At 45.4% G+C, this 23153-nt stretch overlaps 1 protein-coding gene across 6 annotated transcripts in view; it reads left to right on the top strand.

Annotated features, from left to right (window-relative positions):
- Positions 1-23153, top strand: part of CDK14 (cyclin dependent kinase 14) — a 724945-nt gene that overhangs the window by 586133 nt on the left and 115659 nt on the right. The window lies entirely within an intron of this gene.

The raw sequence follows: 23153 nt of genomic DNA, 5'->3' as shown, positions 1-23153 counted from the left end.
ATTTTATTGCTATTATCTCTCTTGTCCTGTTGAAATATTTTTATTTATATTGGTTTTAAAATTTCACAAAATCTGAAGGTCTAGCTCTTATAAGTTATCCAGGAATCTTCTGGGAAGCCAACTCATTAGAAATCATCAGAAGTCAGAAAACAAACTCACCGGGTCCCTCCTGTTTACTTCTGGGCATCACGTTTGAAGCATGATGCTGGGGAACAGATAACCAAAATGGCTTTGATTAAATAAACTGTCATTTGTCATAACAAAATTTTAGCTGAGGAATTTGGTGTTTCAATATCTCTTTTTACTGTAATGGCATGTTTAATTTTGGACCCATTGGTTATGAAGATGAAAAAAAATTTTATATTAAAAATACTTGCAACAATTGCTGTTAGGAATATAGTGGACACCTGATTGTGAAGAGATTATAGAATTAGTATGCAAAATTCCACAAGAGTTTACTAGAGGGATTTGGTGATTTATTGTCATTAAATCTGTATGTAGAACACACCATTGTCATCATTTTGTTTAACACCAGGTTTTGCCTTTGCCAATGAAAGTGTCACTTCTCAGTCTCACCCTGCTACTGTAATGTCCTATGTCTGCTCCTCCCCTTTGACCTACCCGCGTATAACCAATGTCTAACATATTTAAATTACGTGCCTTTATTTATACTGTGCACACTTCCTCCCTTAATTAAATGATCACGTTCCTATCATAATTGATCTAAAAGTTTTGTTCAACCAAGTAACCACTTTATGAAACGATTCTTGATGAAGTAGTTGAACCTCTACCTTATGTGAATGTCCTTCAAAAAGTTTGTGGTGGGGCCAGCATTGTGGCGCATAAGGTAAAGCCTCCTCCTGCAAGCCAGCAGCCCATATTGGAGTGCCAGTTCATGTCCTGGCTGCTCCACTTCCAATCCAGCTCCCAGCTAATATGTCCAAGTACTGTGGGCCCCTGCTTCCTACATGGGAGACCCAGAGGGACCTGACCTAGGCCTCACTATCATAGCCATGGGGAATGAACCAGCAGATGGAAGATCTCTGTTTCTCTCTCTCTCTCTCTCTCTCTCTCTCTCACTCAAATAATAAATTTTTTTTAAAGTCCATGGAAATGGAATTAAAAGATGAGTTTGTGCGTTTAGGGACAGAGGTTGTTGTGCTACTTAGGATGCCTGCATCCTACATTGGAGGGTGTGGTTTGGATCCCAGGTACCCATGCCTCTAACCTAGCTTCCTGCTAATGTGCATCCTGGGAGGGGGCAGAAGGTGGCTCAGTGTCCTCCCTCCTACTGGGGAGACTTGGATGGAATTCCTGGCTCCTGGCTGCAGCATGACCTAACTCTAGCTATTGTGAGCATTTGGGGAGTAAACCAGTAGATGGAAGAATGTCTGTCTGTCTCTCCCTCTCTCTGTCACTCTCTGCCTTTCAGCCAAAAATATTGTTATTAAAATGAGTTTATTTTGGTTCCAAAAACACTTGAATCCATGCATGGTTTCTTCGTAATGCTCAATTCCCATGGACTGTTTGAAGGCCTCTCAGCATTTATGGGGAATAAAGCATTGGAATTGTAGATTTTATCATCAGGATTAATTCAGAGACATCTAATAAACTGAACCCTACCCTCAGATTACATTTTAAATATTTTAGGGAAAATATTAAAGGCCAGACTTGAGATAAGACTTTAAAATTATGAACATGGCTTGTTTAGTAGCCATCTTCATGACTATTTTGAAGTTCCCACAAGTCCTATTTTTTGTTGCCTTAAGGCTTCAATTCAGAAACACCAAGTAATAACATCATCACTAGGCATATTATTAAAACATTACTTTCTGGGATGCAGTATTAAGTGTTGAATCTTTGGAGCCAAGCTATAGCCTCCAGCCAACGTTAGAGAACCGAGAATTCTGAGAGATTAATTCTGCTATTGATTCTTCCTCCAAATCGACCTTGCAGCCGTCATCGACATTCCGACGTCTCCCACTTGAGGAGTGCGATCTGGAGTCGAGAGAACCACATTAAAAGACCGTTAAACAAACGCCGCTTTCCCCCATTGCCGCTAACTAATTTGTCTGTCCTACAGCACAATTAATAAACTGAAGCAATTGGTAAATTCTCCGGTACAGGTTCCAAATAAAGTGTACTAATTTGCAAGAACTAATTTGAATCCTATTTATATAGGTTAATGTAAGATGGGTGGGTGACTGTTCAAAGTACCTGTGCCTTGATAAATACCCATTAGCCCAGCTCTTACAGCCAGCAGACAGGTTAGGCCACTCGGAGAGCAGCAGTAGCTTGAGCTGTGGACCTGTGAGTGCTTTTCACGGCTGGAGCGCGTGACCCGGTTTACTTGGGGGCCACGCTTGCCCTGGGTAACACCCATGTAGCACTCTGCTGAGTTCATTCCCGGCAGCAACCATGAGTGAGATTCTGTCCTTTGAGAGTTGTTTTTTAAATGTTCTGACAAGACAAAGCAGTAATGGGGGAAATTTTCAAATGATCCAACAGACATCCAAACTCAAAAGGATATTGTATAGAGAAAAGCTCAATTATAGGATTGAGAATAATAAATTTGTATCAATAAAGAAGCCCTTTTATTCCCTTATCCTGGAAGTGCATGAACCATGCAGGCTCTTCCTGCATAAGGGGATTTTGGATAAAAGGGAGACAAGTCTTAATTTTATAAAAACACGTCTTGTTTTCTGCCTGCCTTCAAAACATTCCATTTGATTTCACTGGAGTTATAAAGACTCTCCCTATTTCTCCTCCAAATCTCTCTATTTATAGTTGCCTGACATTGGCATGTATGTGCAATCAACCAAGAATTTCAGCCACTTAAAAGATCTTTTATTATTTTGGCTGCAGAGGAAGCCTTAGAAAATGCTCTCCAGCGCAGTCAAGGGTAAGATTCCAGGAACACATTTGCTTGTTTTGGAACTTCTGAACCGCTGAACAATTTGGGAGGTTTGAAAGTATCAGAAAGAGAACTGAGGATCAAACCACAAGGTTGCTGAAGACAGAACTCTTGGCTGGTGAAGTGAAAGGGCCAACAAGCTCTGTGGTGCTGGGTAACCCTTCCTCCTGCTTGCCCCGCCCCACTCTGCTTCTGCCCATAATCCTTCTGCTAGTTGAGTGCAACTGCATTTCTCCTAAGAATGTATCAAAATTGATATTTTAAGCGTATGGCAAATATGTAAGCATTGTGATAAAGCTTGGCTTTTGGGAAACGCAAAAAGCCAAGAAGAAAACATTTATCTGCTGTGTCTGAATGCACCTGCTAAGCCACAAATCCTAATTTAGGATATTTAGAATTGTTTTCAATTTAGTGCTCTTGGATTTTCCATGAACATTTTATCTGATTTGATGTTTGATGTTTGATAACTTGATAGATAGTGATGTTATATGTGCATAAAACTCAGTATATTCAGAATGTAATTTGAAGGGATAATGAGTGTGTCGCTGGTTCTCCATTGCATTTTTCTAGTCATCATGGCTGATGTAGCCCCATAAGATTTAAGTCAGTGCCTTCTCAAGAAACTGAAAGACCTTGTTTTCCACTCTGCCCTTTTCTCAGTTGATCTAAAATTGTCTGACATAATAATGTATTGCAAGGCAAGTTAGAGAGGAAGGCAAGGACCCTGTTACGGCACTAGGGGGCACAGTTGATTTGAGTCAGATCTTAAAATCATTCCCCCACTTCTACTTTTTTCATTGTTGTTCATTTTTGTTATAATTCTATTTACATCAAAGTAACAGTTTTAATTTATTTAGTGCCTAGAGACTTCTCCTTGTAATATTTTCAAAGAAATTATTCGATACATCATTGATTTACTTTTGGGGGGGGGAAACAGGTTTATTGGGATGATGTGTTCAGCAGCAGACACTTTAGAATTGCAGCCTCTTGCCTCGTCGATTACCCAGCCTTGTGGGTATGAGGCCTGCATTAGAAGCCTTCGTGGGCTGCAGTTCCTCACCCTTGAAATCATAGTTTCCAACACAGGGATCAGCACGTCCCAGCAGATCTCTCACCTAACCTTGGATACCTGCACATGGTATTTGGAGGCCCCCAAAGACCCAGCTGCTTGCTTGAAAGTTTACACCACAGAGCTAATTCGTTTTCATAAGAGCAAATCATTAGTTCAGTTGCTGCAGGCGTTAACACAGCTGTGATGTTAATCAGAGCCACTAAACCCCTTGCTACCTAAGGGAGGGCAGTTATTCCAGGAACCAGAAGATTGGATGCTTGAAAGGGAAAGGAGGAGGGCCTAACAGGAGATGCATCCCAGGCTCTGATGGGAGACCTAGAAAACCTCAAAGAGGACAGAATCAAGATCTGTCAAGTGACACAGGAAGACAAAGAAGAAGCCATCGAGAGAAAGGTGGTATGTCGCTCCCCCTCTTCGTGGAGGAACGATACTAAACCCTGCGCTGTTCTTTTGTCTGCTCGGCCCTCCCCGGGTTTGCTGCTAGTTCTTCCCGGGTTAGCTACCGTCCCTCCACCTCCGTGGAGGGGCGGGACCCCTGCCACTTTCCCCACTTCCGCAGGGGAGCGGCACACCGCCGGCCGGCTCTCGGGGGCTGCTCAGATGTTCCTCAGGTGTTCCTTCAGATAGATGTTCCTGGTGCATGTTGTCTCTCTCCTCCTTTATAGTCCTCTTCCACCAATCCCAACTCTGCTACCCACACGCCGAGTACGCTGCTCTCCTCCAATCAGGAGCAGGTCCTGCTGTTTATTGGTTGAACTGGAGGCAGCTGGGTAGAAGCTGTTTCCTCCTCTCCCAGCGCCATATTGTGGGAGAGCAGATGCATAGAATAAGTCTTAATTCCAGTAACTTAGTCTAGTCCGAATTGCTCCCCACAGTGGTACGTTCGCCAAAGGCCTAGCCCTACCTCTCAACATAGCAGCAGCATAAATGTGGGGTCCTTTGAAACATACCTAGTCAAAGGCCTAACACATACTTGCTGCTCCATCAGTGTAGTCTTGTGATGGTGGTAGTGATGATAATTAATATTTTGATAACTGTTGCAATATAAGATGTGCTTTCAGGCTATTATCATACCCCCACATGTCATTTACAATAGTCACTCCATTTATCTAATTATTTATTTGCTTGTTTGTTTAAGAGAGAGAGAGAACATTTCCATTCTTTGGTTCACTTCTCAAATGCTAGCAACAGCTGGGTTGCGGGGTGGTGGGGGGAGGTAGAGCTGGGAGGCAGGGACTCGATTCAGTTCTCCTATATGGGTGATAGGAACCCAATTACCTGAGCCATCACCTGGATGCCTCCCATGGTGTGCGCTGTGGGAAGCTAGAGTAAGAAGCCGGAGCCAGAAATTATACCCAGGCTCTCTGTAGGGGATACAGGCATCTTAATCAGCCTCTTAATCACTGGGCAAAATGTAGATTCCTCTAGCACTCTTTAAAGGTAGTCAGAGACAGTATTGTCATCCTTGTTGTGTAGCTTAAAATTTAAAAAAGCATGCTCAATGAGGTCAGGTGATCAATGCAATTGTAAACAACAACTTAGAATATGTGCCCCACCGGGGACCTTGTGAAAGCATTGTTACCCGCTTAAAGAGCCTGATACTTACGTGGGCTTGTCACTCTCTGGTTTTACTTTGTTCTCACTACAACTTTGGGTTGGAAGGTCTCTTCTGGGGACTGACATCATTCCCAGGCCAGATTTTATTCAGAGGGAGAACTGGGGCGGAAACCTGACATCCTCTATCCTGGGGAACATGATCTGTGAGCATCCAGCCCTGCAGGCCAGGCCTGTCCTTCCTCACTGCCGGGGAGGGCACCACTTGTGACAGTGTGTGCCAGAGATGACAGGTCTGCCAGCCACCCACTCGCTCCCTGCTGGCAAGCGCGGTCCCTGCTCCACCCACTCCGCTGCCCCCAGGAGCTTGTCTCCTATCATTTTTGTGTCATTGCCAGCTTTCTCATCTGTGTCTTTCTTTGTGCAGCAAGGAGTTTGCTGTCATTCATAACCCTTGGTGGTGGCCGAGGGCAGGCCCCATGCTGTCTGTTATCTGTCGGGCATGAGTTTTTTGTTCGCCTTCTGACAGACAGAAAATATCCATCCTCTCTCTTACTAATTGGCAGTTCGTGCCAGGCTTGGGAGTTGGCAACAGCCGTTGTTTTTCATCCTTTCAGATTATGGGCTGCACTCTTCATCTAAAAGTGCACGCTTCTCTGCAGCTAACACCTTCCTTCCGCTGTGCAGCTCTTGAAGGAATAAACCCAACACCCAGCTTCCAGGGGCAGGTGCACGGCTCATTTCCCCAAAAGGACAAGCTTGGAGTTTGGGCTTTCTTGAACTCTTCCCCAACACAGATTCTGCGATGGTGAACTGAAAAGGTTCTCCCACTTCTCTCAAAATAGGGTGTGTGTATCCATGACTGAGGAAACAAATAGCCGCAGTTGTGTTGTCTCAGGGTTCTGTACAGCAAAAGGCAGCGTGGACTGCTTTCTTTGCTGTGGGACTTCGAGGTCATAATCCAGGTGTAGGCTACCCTGTGCTCCCCTCTGGATGATCAGAGGTGAGAACTTGCTCCCAGGCTGATTCGGGTTATTGGCAGGATTCATTTCCTTTGGGAGCTGTGGCCGAGATCTCCATTCCCTCGCTCTTGTTGACCAGGAGCCTGGACCAGCTCCCTAAGGCCGCCCACATGCTTGTTCACACCACCACCTCCTCCTCCAAACCAGCTTCAAGTCTCTCTGGCTTCCTCTTCTCCCCATCTCCTTTGTCTCCTGCAGGAGAAACGTATTTGCTTCTAAAAGTTCGTGTAATCTGATCAGGCCTGCACGATTGATCCGGGTTAATGTTCCTGTGGTCAGGTGTGTAACCTCCTTCCTGCCTGCAGAGTCCATCTGCCATGGAAAGCAGCATATTCTTACGCTTCAGGGCTTAACAAGCAGACATCACTGGGCTTCCCTGCTCCTAGAGTAGGCACTAGAGTTTCCACTGAGTCAGGAGTCGGGGGTGAAGCAGAGCAGAACAAACCCAGCCCCAGTGAGTCAGACACAGTCCATTCTGCCTAGTCCCTGGCACATCGGGTGACAGCCTGGCCTCTGAGTCTGATGGGTCCACGCTGCCTGGTTCATAACAGGGATCTTCAGAATGATGTACAAGGAGGAAAGCACTTTCCACCCTAGCACAGAGAAGGCTTGTTCAGAGACTGAGCATCCGGTCTTCATCTCTATATCTGCACTGCCCAATGTTACGGCCATTTAGACCCCTGTGGCTCCCAAGTGCTTGCCATGGGATCACTGTATTTGGGAACTGGAAGGCTAATTTTACTCAGATTTAAATTAATGTACGTGTAAAAGAGCCACATGTGGTCATTGGGGGCCATGCTGGACAGCACAGTTGTGGAACCACGCGTGGAGCATTCATGTGTGCGAAGTGTTCACGGCATAATGCAAGCGCAGGTGTCTGATGCTGTGGAAACTCCATGCTAAAGAGTTGCTGCATTTTGCACTCCAAGTGTCCAGAGATCTCGCGTCCTATTTTTGCTTCTCACCCCGTCTTTTATTTGTAAACACTCCGAGGAGATAAGAGCTCTGGAGTGCCCAATAAGCGTAATAAATCTGCAGGGGGAAGAGTGGAAATATCAAAGAACATCAAGCGGCCGGTCCTCCCCCCACCTCCTCCCCTGCAGAAGCCACGCTGTTCCCTCCTGAGGGGCGCTGCCTGTTGCAAGCATCTCTCTTCCTTTCTCCTTCTTGTGTTCCGGCGCTCTCTCTTTTCTGTTGGGAACTGCTAGGGTTAGACACACAGCTCTCTACACTTTTTGAACTCCCGTAAGAATTCACCTCTCTGCTGTTGTTCCCGGTCCCCTTGATCTCCTCTAACTCTGCTCAGAAAATATCATAAAGGCTCAGCTTCCTGCTCCCCACGTAGGGGATGCCATTGAGAAGAGCTCCGTTCTCCAAATAAGTCCCCCTTCCTCAAATCAAGTGCCAGGCTGTTCTCACTGGGCCCCTGTGGGTACACAGATTAATTCTTAAGCTTTAGAACATTGGAACTTGCCACGTTTCAGAAAGTGAAGTGCAAATGGAAATGCAAAAGTTTTTACCTCTCTTTAGTTAAAAGAAACACCAGAAATGTGATCTCTTCCCTCCACATTTATTTCCATCATTTTCTTTTGATTAAGAAAATACTTACGGATTTAGTGAATTTTCAACCTAAGGATGAAGGTGAACATCAGAAATCCCTGGAGAAACAGGTGATTTTCCTAACAGCGTCATCCTTTGGATCCAAGGTCACCCCCTCCACCCTTCCCCTTGGGTGACTGTGATTGAAGCAAGAGGCTGCCTTCACTGGGGAGAAGTGAAGTTCTTCTCTGTAGAACCAGGGCTTAACTTCTACTCACTGTGAGGACGCATTACTGGACTATGCGTGCTGACGGGTGCATCCCACAGCAGCTGTGTGCACAGTCAGTCTGTGTGGACATGAGCCATGAGAGGACAGAAAAGGAGAAGGCAGTGTCCGCGAATGAATGGCACCGCCATGCCTGAGGCAGCGCAGTCCCGTTCTGACCCTGGATCCACTAAACTCTGTAACGTGCAGGAGCCTCAGATTCCCAGCTGTGAGAAGCCCTTGGCAAGATTATTGTCTGGTCTTTCAACAAGGTGTGGGTGGAGATGACTGGGCATTGTACCAAGCACAGTCCTTTGGCAAACGTTCATTATCACCATTCAGCACCCCCTGCCAGTCAGGGTTTCAGTCGGTTCCACATGAGCAGCGTGCTTGCACGTGGCCAGCGGCCCACGCGGGCTCCCCGGACATCTTCTCCCGGGTGCTCCTGCCTTCCTAGAGGCATGTGTCCCTGGATCCCGTTCTTCTGTGAAGACGCTGTATGCAGAAACCAGAACCCCCTTCCTCACCGCTTCCTTCCTGAGAGTGATATGTTAACAAATAGCGTTGTGCATAATTAATGCGAAACTGTGATTTATCCCAAGTCTTGAAGCATGTCTATTAGACAGTTTTCCTAATTGGATTGAAAGAATCCCATAGACAAATCACTGCTACCAAGTTCAGACGTCTGCTGGGCCTTTTCCCATGCTGCTGTCAGTACAGGAACTGAGGGAGAAGCCGGAGCCACGACTGGGAGGCTGGGCGGGTGCCCACTTGACCAAGTGGTCTCATTGGTGAGACCAGAGAGGGGGATCAAGAGGGTAGATGACTTGGCTTCTTTTTAAAGTATTTATTAGTTAGTTCATTGAAAAGGAGAGGGAGAAGGGGAGCGAAAGAGGGGAGAGAGGTTGCATGTACAGTTCACTCTCCCAGATGACTGCAACAGTTGGCAGGAACTCCCATCTGTGTCTCCCACATTTGTGGCAGGAACTCAACTACCTGAGCCCTCATCTGCTGCCTCCCAGACTCATTAGCAAGGAGCTGGATCAGAAACAGGGTAGCATGGGCTCGAACCAGCATTCCAACTTAGAATGTAGGCATTCCAGGCCGGTGGCTTAACCTGCTCAACCTAACACCAGCCCCACGACCTACCTCTTGAAACACAATGAAGAAAGGCTGGGAGTGTGGCCTTGCTACCATTACTGGTGAGGAAAACAGGCAGGGGATTGCAGGGAATAGGCCTGTGCCATTCAGACACTGTGCCAGGCCCATACCCTAAGGCACAAATCCTGTGTTCTTAGATCCATCGTGGGCGTGATTTTAGTGATAGATTCCATTATGTCCCTAACAAACATACATTAAAATGCCTTAAACACCCACACATAAAACTCCCAAATCAATCAATTTTTGTCTTGTCTGAAAGAGCATTTTTAGGTAATTTCAACATTTGGGGGAATCTCAGAAAAATCTATCACTGGCAGTTTACAATTGAAGTCTCACAGTGTGGATAAATGCGTGTGGATGGTGTTAGTCGCATTATAAATGAATGTAAGTATTAGTGCAAAGAGATCGATATTCTGGCCCTCTGCATTGTTGTTCAGCACGTGTTTGTGCATCTGTGTGTGAATTCTCTGCGAGGGAGGGCCAGCGTCCTTAATCCCTCAAGACTGGGTATACAAACACGCTGCCAAACACAGAACTTCCCTTAAATTATTCAAATCTCCCCATAAGTGATTTCCCACTCTCCCTGCATTGGAAAGCATTTGATCATAAATTCAATTAAATCAGCCACCATCTTTGTGATGTTTGTCCAGCTAAATCCTTTAGTGACTAAACCAACAAACATACCAGCTGTGTATGTGCGTGTGTGTACGTGCATATGTGTTTTGTGGCACGACGCTTGCAGAAGAATCGATTTGAAGTAAAGATGAAGGGTGAGTCTCCTTGCTCAAGCCAGATTTCGACCATTTCACAAAGCCAGGATTTAAAAGATTGAACTCTGTGGGAGAAAATCATGTAGATTTCTTTAATTGCATTTGCTCCCCCCCACCCCCATTTCAGCATCTGTTTTAATGTATCGAGTTTTAAGTCTAAACTGATATACTTTGGAAACAGCAAGTGAAGGCTGTCAAGCCACAGGGTGCACTCTCCCTCCTCTTTCTTCCCACACCCTCTGCCCTCTCATTCAAACAAAGGCAGCGTGACTGTCAGCACACTTGTAAGTCTCTCAGGGAGAAGCCACGATGGGACCGTAATACTACTTATGATTTCTTATTCGTATATCAGCCAAAGAGGTGAGGTTTATTTGAAACATAAATGTTGATTGCTTCTCATCTTGATCCACAACCTTTCTCACACAGACACACACACACACACACACACACAGATATAATCAGCCTCCACCCCTCCTCTTCATCTCACCTTGACTAAACATCCTGTTGATCTGGGTACAGCCAGACCCTTACTTAAGTCCATCTTTACATTTGTACATTTGTACGTTTCCACGTGGCCTGTAGAGGGCAGCATGTTCGGGGTGGGGCAATACAAAAGCAAAATAAAACCTTGTAGGGCAGCTACTTATCTCCATAAAATACGTGAAGTAAGCAGCTATATATATATGTATATACATATACATATGTATCTATACATGCATATCTATATATATATATATGTATATCTATATATATATATATATGTATCTATACATGCATATCTATATATATATATCTATATATATATATAGATATGCATGTATGTATGTATTTTCCCCTGTAGCAGCAGCAGTTACAGTGTCTCTGGTGGAGAAGCCCGCGCTGCCCCATGCTTCCATTCTCTGCCCCTGTAGATGACAGCTTAGATAATGCAGTTTTATGAATTGGCTCAGCCACCCTGGGGTGGTGAAAGCTTCACTGAAGCTTACAGCAGGTGCAGCTGCACCTTCTTACCTGTAGAGAGGAAGGCAGGTGCTCCCTTTTCCTGTCACCTTGTTCTGGTTCCGCTCGGTGGTGAAATGAGTCCTTTCTTACTGCTATCCCACATCCTTTACTCGTAGGTAGTGGCCACCAAAAGAATTCTAACGTCTCTGATTTTCCCCCAGGAAGAGACGTAGCCCACCTCCCTTCCCCCAGCCCCGTCCCTCCCACCCCTGCAATGTGGACTCCAGGCCCGAGGACTGGGCTCCTTCCTGTGCCCAGCAGCACAGTGACCCAGACCTCTTCTCCATGGCCATGTTCATCCAGATTCCCAGTTCACATTCATCTGCAAAAGCAAGTCCTTGGAGTGTGTGAGCTACACACCTGCTTTCAGGAATTTCTGGAAGCTGCATTAAGTCTTAAGGATCTAGAGTGGGGCTACCCAGTAGGGCTTCATGCACTGATTGCGCAGCTTCACGTCCCAGAGGGGTCACCACTAGCTAATGACGGTTACTAAGTAATTTAGAATGTGACTAGTGCAATTGAAGAACTGGAGTTTTTATTTTATTTGTTTTATTTTTATTCATTTTTGAAATTTTTACTATTTTTGCTATTTACTAATTTTACTAATTTTATTTAGTAATTTTACTATTACTAATTTTTACTATTTATTTGAAAAAAGAGAGATTTTGAACCTCTAGTTCACTCCTACATGTCTCCAGTTGCCTAGACTAGAACAGCCCAATGCTGGGAGCCAGGAGGAACTCAGTTTAGAATTTCAGATAGAGGACTAGACACACACACACAGAGAGAGAGAGAGAGACAGCACGCATCTCCATCCACTGGTTCACTCTCCAGATGGCTGCCATGGCTGGAGCTGAGCCAGACCTAAGTCAGAAGCCACGAGCTTCTTCAGGGTCTCCCATGTGGGTGTTGGGGCCCAGGCACATTAGCAGGGAACTGGATCAGAAGAGGAGCGGCCTGCACTCGAACTGGTTCCCATATGGGATGCCAGTGCTGCGGGTGACGTGCTGCATCACAGCTCCGGCCCCAAGGACGGCAGCATCTTAATCAGTGTCTTAACCACTAGGCTCACTGCCCTCACCAATTTTTATCAATTTAAGTGGCCGCTTGTAGCTAGTGGCTATCAAATTGGGAAGTGCAGAACTGAGTGTGGCTTCTGATCAGTGTACAGCAAATGCTTCAACAGAATGTACTATGAGGCAGATTTGTTTTTTCAGCTGGAATCCTAGTGTCCAAGTTTTTACTTTTTCACTCGTTTCTCATACAGATGTGAGCTTTCCTCCAAATCCTCTGACTCTGCGCCACAATTTACTTTCTCTTAGAACATTGCAGAGGCTTTTATTTGTCAAATTCTTTTGTTGAATCCTGGACCTATCTCTCTGAGCATCAGGCGTGGAGTTTACCTAGCACTGACTCTGTGGGCGCTGACCATCCCACAGTCTGGACTCTGTTGCCTGTTGATATCTAGACTTCCTAATTATTAAAACAGAACTTAGGCAGCGTGCTAAAATATTCCAGGCTGCAAACAAATCTGACACAGCTTAATGCACTTCCTAAGAAGCATTTATTTTGAGAGTACTTCCAAAAGTTCATAGCAAATGGAATTAAAAGATGTTTACTTTGGTGCAAAACTTTAAAAAATCATGTGTAGTTTTTTCAAAATACTCATTTTTTTCTTGAAGCTTTTGAAGATCCCTCATGTGTGTGGATTTCAAAATTTTCGCACCAAAATAAACCAAGCATCAATTCCATTTTCCACAAACATTTTGTGCTTTGAAAGAAACAGCTCTTTACGTTGGCTACAAATACGGGGTGTTCTTTTGAAAATTTGCTTTCACATTCCCAAGTAATCAGATGAGATTATTTTCTTTCACTTTTTAAAACAGCTTCATTTCTCTACACAAATGCGTGTTTGCTGTTTTCTGCATTATGTGCACACTGTTGGCTTGGAGACATCAGCAGACTTTTATTTATTTTTTAAATGCTGTGTGTCAGCCCACCAGCTTCTAACTCATGTTAAAGACCTAAAAATGCACTTCTTTACGTGAACTGGGAAATTTTATAAGTGGTTGGACCCAGGTGATAATAAATGTGCAGTTTTAAAATTCTATTTGTCTTGGCTGGCGCCACGGTTCGCTACACTAATCCTCCGCCTGTGGCACTGGCACACCGGGTTCTAGTCCCGGTCGGGGCGCCGGATTCTGTCCAGGTTGCTCCTCTTCCAGTCCAGCTCTCTGCTGTGGCCCGGGAGTGCAGTGGAGGATGGCCCAAGTGCTTGGGCCCTGCACCCCATGGGAGACCAGGAGAAGCACCTGGCTCCTGGCTTTGGATTGGCACAGCGCGCCGGCCGTAGCAGCCATTTGGGGGGTGAACCAACGGAAGGAAGACCTTTCTCTCTCTCTCTCTCTCTCTCTCACTGTCTAACTCTGCCTGTCCAAAAAAAAAAAAAAAAAATTCGATTTTTCTTTCTTTCATTTCAGTTGTAAAGATAGAATTAGTGCTTTTTAAAAAAAAAGGATAAACAGTGCTAGCAGTCATTTTAATTTGAGTTCTCTTCAAGTCCATGTGGAAGGTCAGGCACTCTTCTCTTGTAAGGTATTTTATGGAAATAAGCAGATATGGAGGTAAAGCCATGTGCAACTCAGGCTGTGCTCACTTGTACCGAAAGAGTCTCAGCCTAGTCAGTGCTCACCATCACACCACCCTGTGCTGCCCCCAGACCCCAGATCTACAACCTGCTTTGTGCTGGAGAGGAATGCAAGGCTGGTTGCCAGCCGTATTTTTTCTTAACAGACCAGACTCTTAGAAAAACCAAGGCATCCCCACGCTGTAAGGCATGACTGAGCCAAACATGGACAGGGACTGGTGCCCAGAGCCAGTTCCCTGCCATTGTAACACGGTGGCTTCTGCGGATGGATGGACATGTGAATTTCCTGCAGAGAAATCAACTAAGCTGAGGTCTGCATAGTGTAGCAATTACTGGTGTGTTGGAAGAGCTGTTTGCAAGCTCTGGAAGATTTTAGGCCACTTGATCATAGTGATGAAGTCATATGCAGGTTCCTGTAGGTATAGGGAGAGAACATGAAAGAGTGAGAAGGCAAGCCAGTCATCATTAATGCCCTGGAGGCCTGCTGAAGACCTGTTGTTAAAAATCACTCCTTCAATTCCACATTCACAACATCATGGAGGAGGAAATAAGATCTTTCGAGAGGAATGCATGAAGTAAATTTTCTAAATATTTAAAAATCTCTCCTTCAGTGTGTTCTCATTGGCAGCATATATCAGAATACAATAATTTACTCCCCAGGCCTTGAACCTCAAAACGAGAACAAACACAATAAAAGGATTTCTTTTAGTACCGCAGCACGTGCCGTGTAAAAATTTGCCATTAGCTCTCCCTAAACACACATCCCAGCTACTCGGAATCCCAGGAGGGGTCAGCTCGACGCTCTGCAGCTCTCAGGGCCCTGGCTCAGATGTTTCTGCGGCTCTTGGTCTGGCATCGTTAGAGGAGAGGGATTGGAGCGAGCAGAGGTAGAGGGATTGGAGCGAGCAGAGGTAGAGGGACGTCCGAGTGGAGAAGATGCCTTTGCGTTGTTGTCCTTGTGCCTCTGGACCGCAGATCCACACCCTGGACCCTACCATGCAGGAGGCAGTGAGAATACAGCGGGCGGTGATGGGTCAGGGAAACAGGAGCAGTCACCGCAGGCCATGAGACAACACTGGACATTTAGAAAGAGGGCAGACGTGGCAGGAGTGAAGGGCAGAGTGGCAAGGAGGGATGTAGCCTTTGGTATGTAGCCCAGCAAAACACGTTTACAAAATCTTCCCGAAACTTGGCTGCAGATCCCGAAGCGTTATTTGTCAAGAGACTTAATTTCTCTACCTAAAGCAGTACTGAAAACATTTTTGCTAGTACTCTAGCATTACTTAATTTTTAGGGAGCATTTAAATTTTTTGAGATCTATTGCGTATAGGTTCATCCATGATCACAATCCTCCTAACTCTGTCTTTTCCTTTAACTATAAATCTTCCTGTGAGGAGTCTCCTACCGAGGATTTTCGGGGAGGTGTGCTGCTTTGGGACAGGATACTGCAGACCTAAAGGACTCCTTTTACTGCGTCAGTAGGATCAGTTTAACTTTGTCCAAGTATAGAAATGGTGGTTTAGTAGCAGCAATGCAGGAGTTGATGCAAGCAGCTGCAGTTGTCCATGGCACACATGGTTGAGCCTCGTAGCTGGCCAAACGCTGTGTGTGTTATCTCACTTAACCCTGAAAACAGCTCTTGAATCATTTCCCTGAGAGGGGCAGACAAGCTTATTTCAGCAGTTTTCTTTTCCTGTCTTCAGTTATTTCGTGGTCTGGAGAACAGGTCTGTAAATACAGTCCTCACTTGCCATCTTAATACAAAGCAATGGCTTTCAGGCACTGTAAAAATAACCTCAGTGATCAAGAAAAGGAACATTAGAGGCCGAACTGTGGCACAATTGGTAAAGCCACCGCCTGCAATGCCGACTTCCCATATGGGTGCCGGTTTGAGTCCCCGCCACTCCACTTCTGACAGAGCTCTGCTATGGCTTGGGAAAGCAGTAGATGGCCCAAGTCCTTGGGCCCCTGCACCCATGTGGGAGACACGGAAGAATCTCCTGGCTTCAGATCAGTTCAGCCCTATTTGTTGCGGCCACTTGGGGAGTGAACCAGTGGTTGAAAGATCTCTCTCTCTCTCTGACTTAAAAAAAAAAAAAAGGAAGGAACGTTAAAATGCAATAGTTCAAAAGTGAGAAGAGAGCTTCATCATTTCCCATGGTCTCCCTCAAACCACGCTTCAGTAGAACCTGCACCCCAGAGGCACAGCCACCTTCTGCAGAAGCACCAGTGTGGTGAGGTTAAGAGAAAGGGACCCGTTTCTGGTTTGTTTGTTTCATTTTTTAAAAGTTTATTTTTGTTTTTTTGAAAGGCAGGGTGACAGAGAGAGAGAGAGAGAGAGAGAGAGAGAGAGCGCGCGCCACTTTCCATCCCTGGTTCACTCCATAAATGCCTACAACAACTGGGTCTCCCCCAGACCAAAGCCAAGAGCCATGAGCTCCATCTGAGTCTATCCCGTGGGTGGCAGGTACCCAAGTGCTTGAGCCACCACCTGCCACCTCCCAGGCACATTAACAGGAAACTAGCCAGGAAGCAGAGGTGGCAGAGGTGGGACTGCATCCCAGGCACCCCCAAATGGGACGTCTGCACCCCAAGTGGCAGCTCAACCCACACTCCACAGCACTCACCTCAGGCCCTTCATTTACGACTCGTGGCCCTGTAAAGTGTAAAAGATTTGGAAATGCGTGTTAGAGGCCGTGGGGCTGTCCTGGCACAGTCAGGGTATTTGTCATGTAAATGTCCTTAGCACTTGGGAGTGAGCAGACATGGTTACTGCTCCCACAGAACTTGGCTTCTAGAGCAATGCGATGCTCAACACATCGTGAGATATACCAGGTGTTTTCAGAGAGTGACTGCCGTACGCTAAGATGGTCACACAGGGCCACATGATTAAAAGGAAGGTATTGTCAGGCTAAGCTTTCCAAAGCCTGGGAATTGGCAGCTTTGTTCAGATCTGTAGCCTTAGCCAGTACAGCAGAACCTGTCACACAGTAGGCACTCACAGTTCTGGCACGCCACAGTATGATGGTCACAAAGCTGAGTGAGTCACTGTTCTTGGCTGCATATAAAATGCCTGTAGCCTTTGCATATGGAGGAAATTTGGTAAAATTAGCTACATTATTAAGAGAATATTAAGTGCCAAAATGAAAATCAAAGTTAACAGCCAAGTGAAACAAAAGCATAGACTTGCAATAGAATACAATATTTATAGAGGTCTAAATTTGTTGATTATAATTGTTTTAGATTTATTTATTTATTTGAAACACAGAAATACAGAAAGAGAGACAGAGAGAGATCTTACATTTGTTGGTTCACTTCCTAAATAGCCAGAGGTAGCCCAGGCCGGAGCCCTGAGCCTCATCTGGGTCTCCCATGTCGTGCAGGAGCCCAAGTGCTCAGGGCATCCTCCACTGGTTTTCCACATGCATTAGCAGGGAGCTGGATCAGAAGTGGAGCAGCCAGGACTCAAACCAGTACCCATGTGGGATTCCAGCATTGTAGGTGGCAGCTTAACCTGCTACACCACAACACTATCCCTTATAATTATTTTTGTCTTCACTAAAGGTAGACTGCAACATGGGCTTGAGTCTGACTTTCAGGAATTTAAAGAAAGCTTTTAAAATTCAGGGTTTAGAGATAAATTTTATTATATGAAAAAATGTATGCAGTTATAAAAATACAAAGAACTAAAATTATGTATTTGGTTTGACCTCTACACATATATTTATGGAACAGATATGAGAATACTTCAGAACTTCATGAAAAATCTATATTATGAAAAAACTGCATGGATTTTCAAATTATTTTGCACTACGATGAATACCTCTTTATTTTTGAAAGATTTATTTATTTATTTATTTGAAAGTCGGAGTTACACAGAGGGAGAAGGAGAGCCAGAGAGAGAGAGAAGTCTTCCATCCGCTAGTTCACTCCCCAGTTGGCTGCAATGTCCAGAACTGTGCCGATCTGAAGCCAGGAGCCAGGAGCTTCCTCTAGGTCTCCTACATGGGTGCAGGGGCCCAAGGACTTGGGCCATCCTCTACTGCTTTCCCAGGCTATAGCAGAGAGCTGGATTGGAATTGGAGCAGCCAGCTCTCGAACTGGCGCCCATGTGGCGCTTTACCCACTATGCCACAGCGCTGGCCCGCACAGTGAATATCTGTTAATCCCATCTTCCATGAACTTTTTGAAGTCCTATAGGATATCTAATTGATTAAAAATCATGATCTCTGGATTAGACACATGCAATGTTTTATTTTCTTTATACTTTTCAAGATTTTCTAAATGTTATAGCTTGATCATGTCTTTTAAAGTGAGGAATAAACTATAAAGGCTTTAGATGGGATGACACAGAGAAAGAGAGCTCCAGCATTGCGGTGCATACCGTGCTTGGCGTCGCCTTATCCCTGCTGTCTGAGGCTCACTCCCTCTGCAGAGTGGAATCCTGATGGTCAGCTCTGCTGCGCGTGTAGAATAATGGAGACAATCTGGGGGAAGTCTCTGGCACTTAATAAGTGTTCCCTTCCCGTTTGTATACCTTGTAGGACACAGTATTCAGAATCAGGGTTCCACCTCCTGAGTGGTGGCTGTTCTCTGTTCATGGTGGGAGAGCAGATACTTCAACAGGTCGTTCTCCAGTGTGCAGACTGGGAGACATTGTGTGGCAGGGAAGATTGATAGGCGGTTCCTTGCAGAGCTATAAGCTTTAGAAGGGATTTTGATTTTTCTTTCCGTCTTGTAGAGGACACATAGCTATTCAACAGTCTTTTTTTTTTTTTTTTTTTTTTTTTTTTGACAGGCAGAGTGGACAGTGAGAGAGAGAGACAGAGAGAAAGGTCTTCCTTTGCTGTTGGTTCACCCTCCAATGGCCGCCGCGGCTGGCGCGCTGAGGCCAGCGCACCGCGCTGATCCAATGACAGGAGCCAGGAGCCGGGTGCTTTTCCTGGTCTCCCATGGGGTGCAGGGCCCAAGCACCTGGGCCATCCTCCACTGCACTCCCTGGCCACAGTAGAGAGTTGGCCTGGAAGAGGGGCAACCGGGACAGAATCCAGCGCCCCAACCGGAACTAGAACCCGGTGTGCTGGCGCCGCTAGGCGGAGGATTAGCCTAGTGAGCCGCGGCGCCGGCCATATTCAACAGTCTTAAACCAATTCTCTCTTTATATGTAAACACAATATCTCTTCGCATCATAATCAAATCATGTATTTTCAAATTACAGATACAATATCATAAGATAAAGAAGTTGGCCGGCGCCGTGGCTCACTAAGCTAATCCTCCGCCTTGGGGCGCTGGCACACCGGATTCTGTCCCGGTTGCCCCTCTTCCAGGCTAGCTCTCTGCTGTGGCCAGGGAGTGCAGTGGAGGATGGCCCAAGTACTTGGGCTCTGCACCCCATGGGAGACCAGGAGAAGCACCTGGCTCCTGCCATCGGATCCGCACGGTGCGCCGGCCGCGGTGCGCTGGCCGCGGCGGCCATTGGAGGGTGAACCAACGGCAAAGGAAGACCTTTCTCTCTGTCTCTCTCTCTCTCACTGTCCACTCTGCCTGTCAAAAAAATAAAAAAAAATAATAATAAGATAAAGAAGCTGAAATTAATCCCCAGAAAATTCTTCATTTCCTTTGAACTAACTTCAGTAACCCATGGCTTCCAACCTAACTGAATTTTCTTTCATTTTGATTTAAGTGGGAGCTCTATTTTTGGTGATTTTCTCCATCCTAGCCATTTGATAGCTTTAATCTACAAACCAATTTTTTAAAGGGCAAGGACACATTATCTCTTCTATATCAGCATAGCGTGCTAAACTATATATCTTTTGCCTTAAAAAACGTAAACATTGCTTTTTACATTTTTCTTATTATCTTGGATCATGTCCAGTCTGAAAGGAAATAAATACGTGAAGAGAGAGTTCTGTGGAATGTTAACTGTGCTGCTATTTTTCTTCCTTTTATCATGCCCCAAGATTCAGCAAAGTTGATATAGATTCACCAGGCCTTCTTTAAAAGCATGACGGCAAGGCATTCTTCCTGTAGGAGTCTGACTGTAAAAGGTGATTCCCTTTCACTCCATTTGGTTTAAGCCTGTAAAAAGCATTAAGTGAAAAATCTGATCTATTTGTTAGGGCCTTTATTGCATTACTAAGTTATATTTTCAGTCCTCAGTGAAAGGTTTATTGAGAACATAAACTTTGAAGAGGTTTGGTTCAGGATTAAAGATCTAGTTTTTCTTCTCTTTTAGCGAAATAATATCACACAAAATGATGCCTTTCAGGAGCTATTTTTAGCACTGTTTACTGTCCAAAGACGCACCATTCCATTGCAGTGCAGCCGGCACCAGCCTTCCAGACCTGCCTCTGGAGATGGGATTTGTGATTCCTCTAGGGCTCCCGGAGAGTGAAAGGCTCGGAAAGGACCGTTGCTACCAAGTCCACTTACTGACCTGCAGACATACTGATGAGCTGCGTGCCGCTTCATTGCCTTTTTTCATAAAATTTTTTTCACACTGTCCATGAAACTTGGACTAAATATTTATCTTTCTGAAACAAAAGCCATGCCTGCCATTTAATATGAGTTGATTTTTCTTTTCCCCACAAGTGACTATTTGGGTTTAAACTTCTGATTCAGTGTTTTATCATCAGAAATGAGAGTTGTCCATTTCAAATGAAACAGTGCTTTAATCAACCACTGTGAATTCAGGAACATTGGGGAATAGTTTATTCTCTAAATAGTACAGGTATCAACAGAAGCACAGGAGTATAACATTTACTAACAATTTACTTGCTTCATTCTTGGCTATTTCCTTAAAACGTTTTAAAAAACTGGTGAAATAATAATATTAATAATCAAGCAAGTTACCACAGTAAAAGGCCAAGCTTCATGGCAGCCCTGGGAAGTGGGAGTGGGCTACTAATTTTGCCCTGCACTGTACCAGAAGTCGGGAAGGCACTGACTGGCCTGGTGTCCTCGAGTTCACAGTGGAATTCCATCTGGGGCAGGAAGGTTTACGTAGTGTCTGGGATCAGATATAACTGTGAGTTAAAACACCAGGAAAGTGGAAATCAGTTCAGTTGAATGCGATTCTTTGGGGTTTGAGGGTATCCTGCAACTGACTTGTGAGTTCAGAATTTTCCTTTAAGTGTCCTGAAAGCCTTTTTTTTTTTTTTTTTTTTTTTTTTTTTTTTTTACAGGCAGAGTGGACAGTGAGAGAGAGAGACAGAGAGAAAGGTCTTCCTTTTGCCGTTGGTTCACCCTCCAATGGCCGCCGCGGCCGGCGCGCTGCGGCCGGCGCACCGCGCTGATCCGATGGCAGGAGCCAGGAGCCAGGTGCTTTTCCTGGTCTCCCATGGGGTGCAGGGCCCAAGCACCTGGGCCATCCTCCACTGCACTCCCTGGCCACAGCAGAGGGCTGGCCTGGAAGAGGGGCAGCCGGGACAGAATCCGGCGCCCCGACCGGGACTAGAACCCGGTGTGCCGGCGCCGCTAGGCGGAGGATTAGCCTAGTGAGCCGCGGCGCCGGCCCTGAAAGCCTTTTAATTACAGGGTTAATTATTATACTGAACATATTTTTATTTTCTTTGACTGAAATGAAATTTGTCCATTTTTTCTCTTGCCCTCCAGTGAGAAGTTTGAAAAGTAACTCTTGGTGTTCCTTCTGCTGCTAACTTCATTGTTAATGTATTTGACAATTACATAATCGAGTAACTGCTGCTGTACTAAATATAGCCATCTTTCTATAACATCACTGAGATACAAGTGTAATGGCTGATAAGTTTGTGCTGTTCTGTATGGGAAAAATATTAATGTTTAGAAAGCTCGGACAGACCACAGAGTAATTTTTTAAAGGTTTATTCATTTTATTTGAAAGCAGAATTACAGAGAGAGATTGACCTTCTGTCTGCTGGTTCACTCCCCAGATGGCCACAACAGCCAGGGCAAAACCAGGCCAAAGCCAAGAGCTGGCACTGCCATCAGGGTCTCCCACGTAGGTGAAAGACCAAAGCACTTGGGCCATTTCCCACTGCTTTCCCAGGCACATTAACAGGGAGCTAGATGGGAAGAGGAGCAACCAGAACACAAACCAGTGCCCATATGGAATGTGGGCACTGCAGATAGCAGTTCAACCTGCTCTACCACAGTGCTGGCCCCTCATAGAGTAATTTTTAAAAATTGGGGCCGGCGCCGTGGCTCACTTGGTTAATCCTCCGCCTGCGGCGCCAGCATCCCATATGGGTACCAGGTTCTAGTCCTGGTTGCTCCTCTTCCAGTCCCTCCCTCTGCTGTGGCCTGGGAAGGCAGTGTAGGATGGCCCAAGTCCTTGCGCCCTGCACCCATGTGGGAGACCAGGAAGAAGCACCTGGCTCCTGGCTTCGGATCAGTGCAGCGCTGGCCATAGCAGCCATTTGGGGGGTGAACCAATGGAAGGAAGACCTTTCTCTCTGTCTCTCTCACTCTCTGTAACTCTACCTGTCAAATAATTTTAAAAATAAAAATAAAATAATAAAAAGCTTTAAAAATAATACTACATAGACATATCAAATTATGAATTAAATATTCATGAGCTATAATGGTTTATGTAATTTATGAAAACAAAATTTGACAAAAAAGCCACTGCCCTTAGGCATTGGAGAGGAATTGGAAAATACATTAAAGTGTAATTTCTATAAAAACAATGTAATGAAATGGTTCATTGATTACGCCCCAAAAACAGGTAGAATGGAAAGGTGATCTACTTTTGTGGTAAAGTGAAAATGAGTTTAAATGTACAAGTGTTCTTATTAAAAAGACTATAGGGGCTGGTGCTGTGGCACAGTGGGTTAAAGCCCTGGCCTGCAGTGCTGGCATCTCATATGGGTGCCAGTTTGAGTCGCAGCTGCTCCACTTCCAATCCAGCTCCCTGCTAATACACCTGGGAAAACAGCTGAGTATGGTCCAAGTGCTTGAAGAAGCTCCTGGCTTCAGATCAGCTCAGCTCTGGCGTTTGTGGCCATTTGGAGAGTGTACCAGTGGATGGAAGACCTCTCTATATCTCTACCTCTCTCTGCAACTCTGTCTTTCAAATAAATAAAATATATCTATAAAATAAATACATAAGGCCGACACCGCGGCTCACTAGGCTAATCCTCTGCCTGCAGCGCCGGCACACCGGGTTCTAGTCCCGGTTGGGGTGCCGGATTCTGTCCCGGTTGCCCCTCTTCCAGGCCAGCTCTCTGC

The sequence above is a fragment of the Oryctolagus cuniculus genome, chromosome 16, assembly GCF_051225735.1.
Source record: "Oryctolagus cuniculus isolate XC-2025 breed Fujian yellow rabbit chromosome 16, ASM5122573v1, whole genome shotgun sequence".
Lineage (NCBI taxonomy): Eukaryota > Metazoa > Chordata > Mammalia > Lagomorpha > Leporidae > Oryctolagus > Oryctolagus cuniculus.
This window is presented reverse-complemented; position numbering and strand designations above follow the sequence as displayed.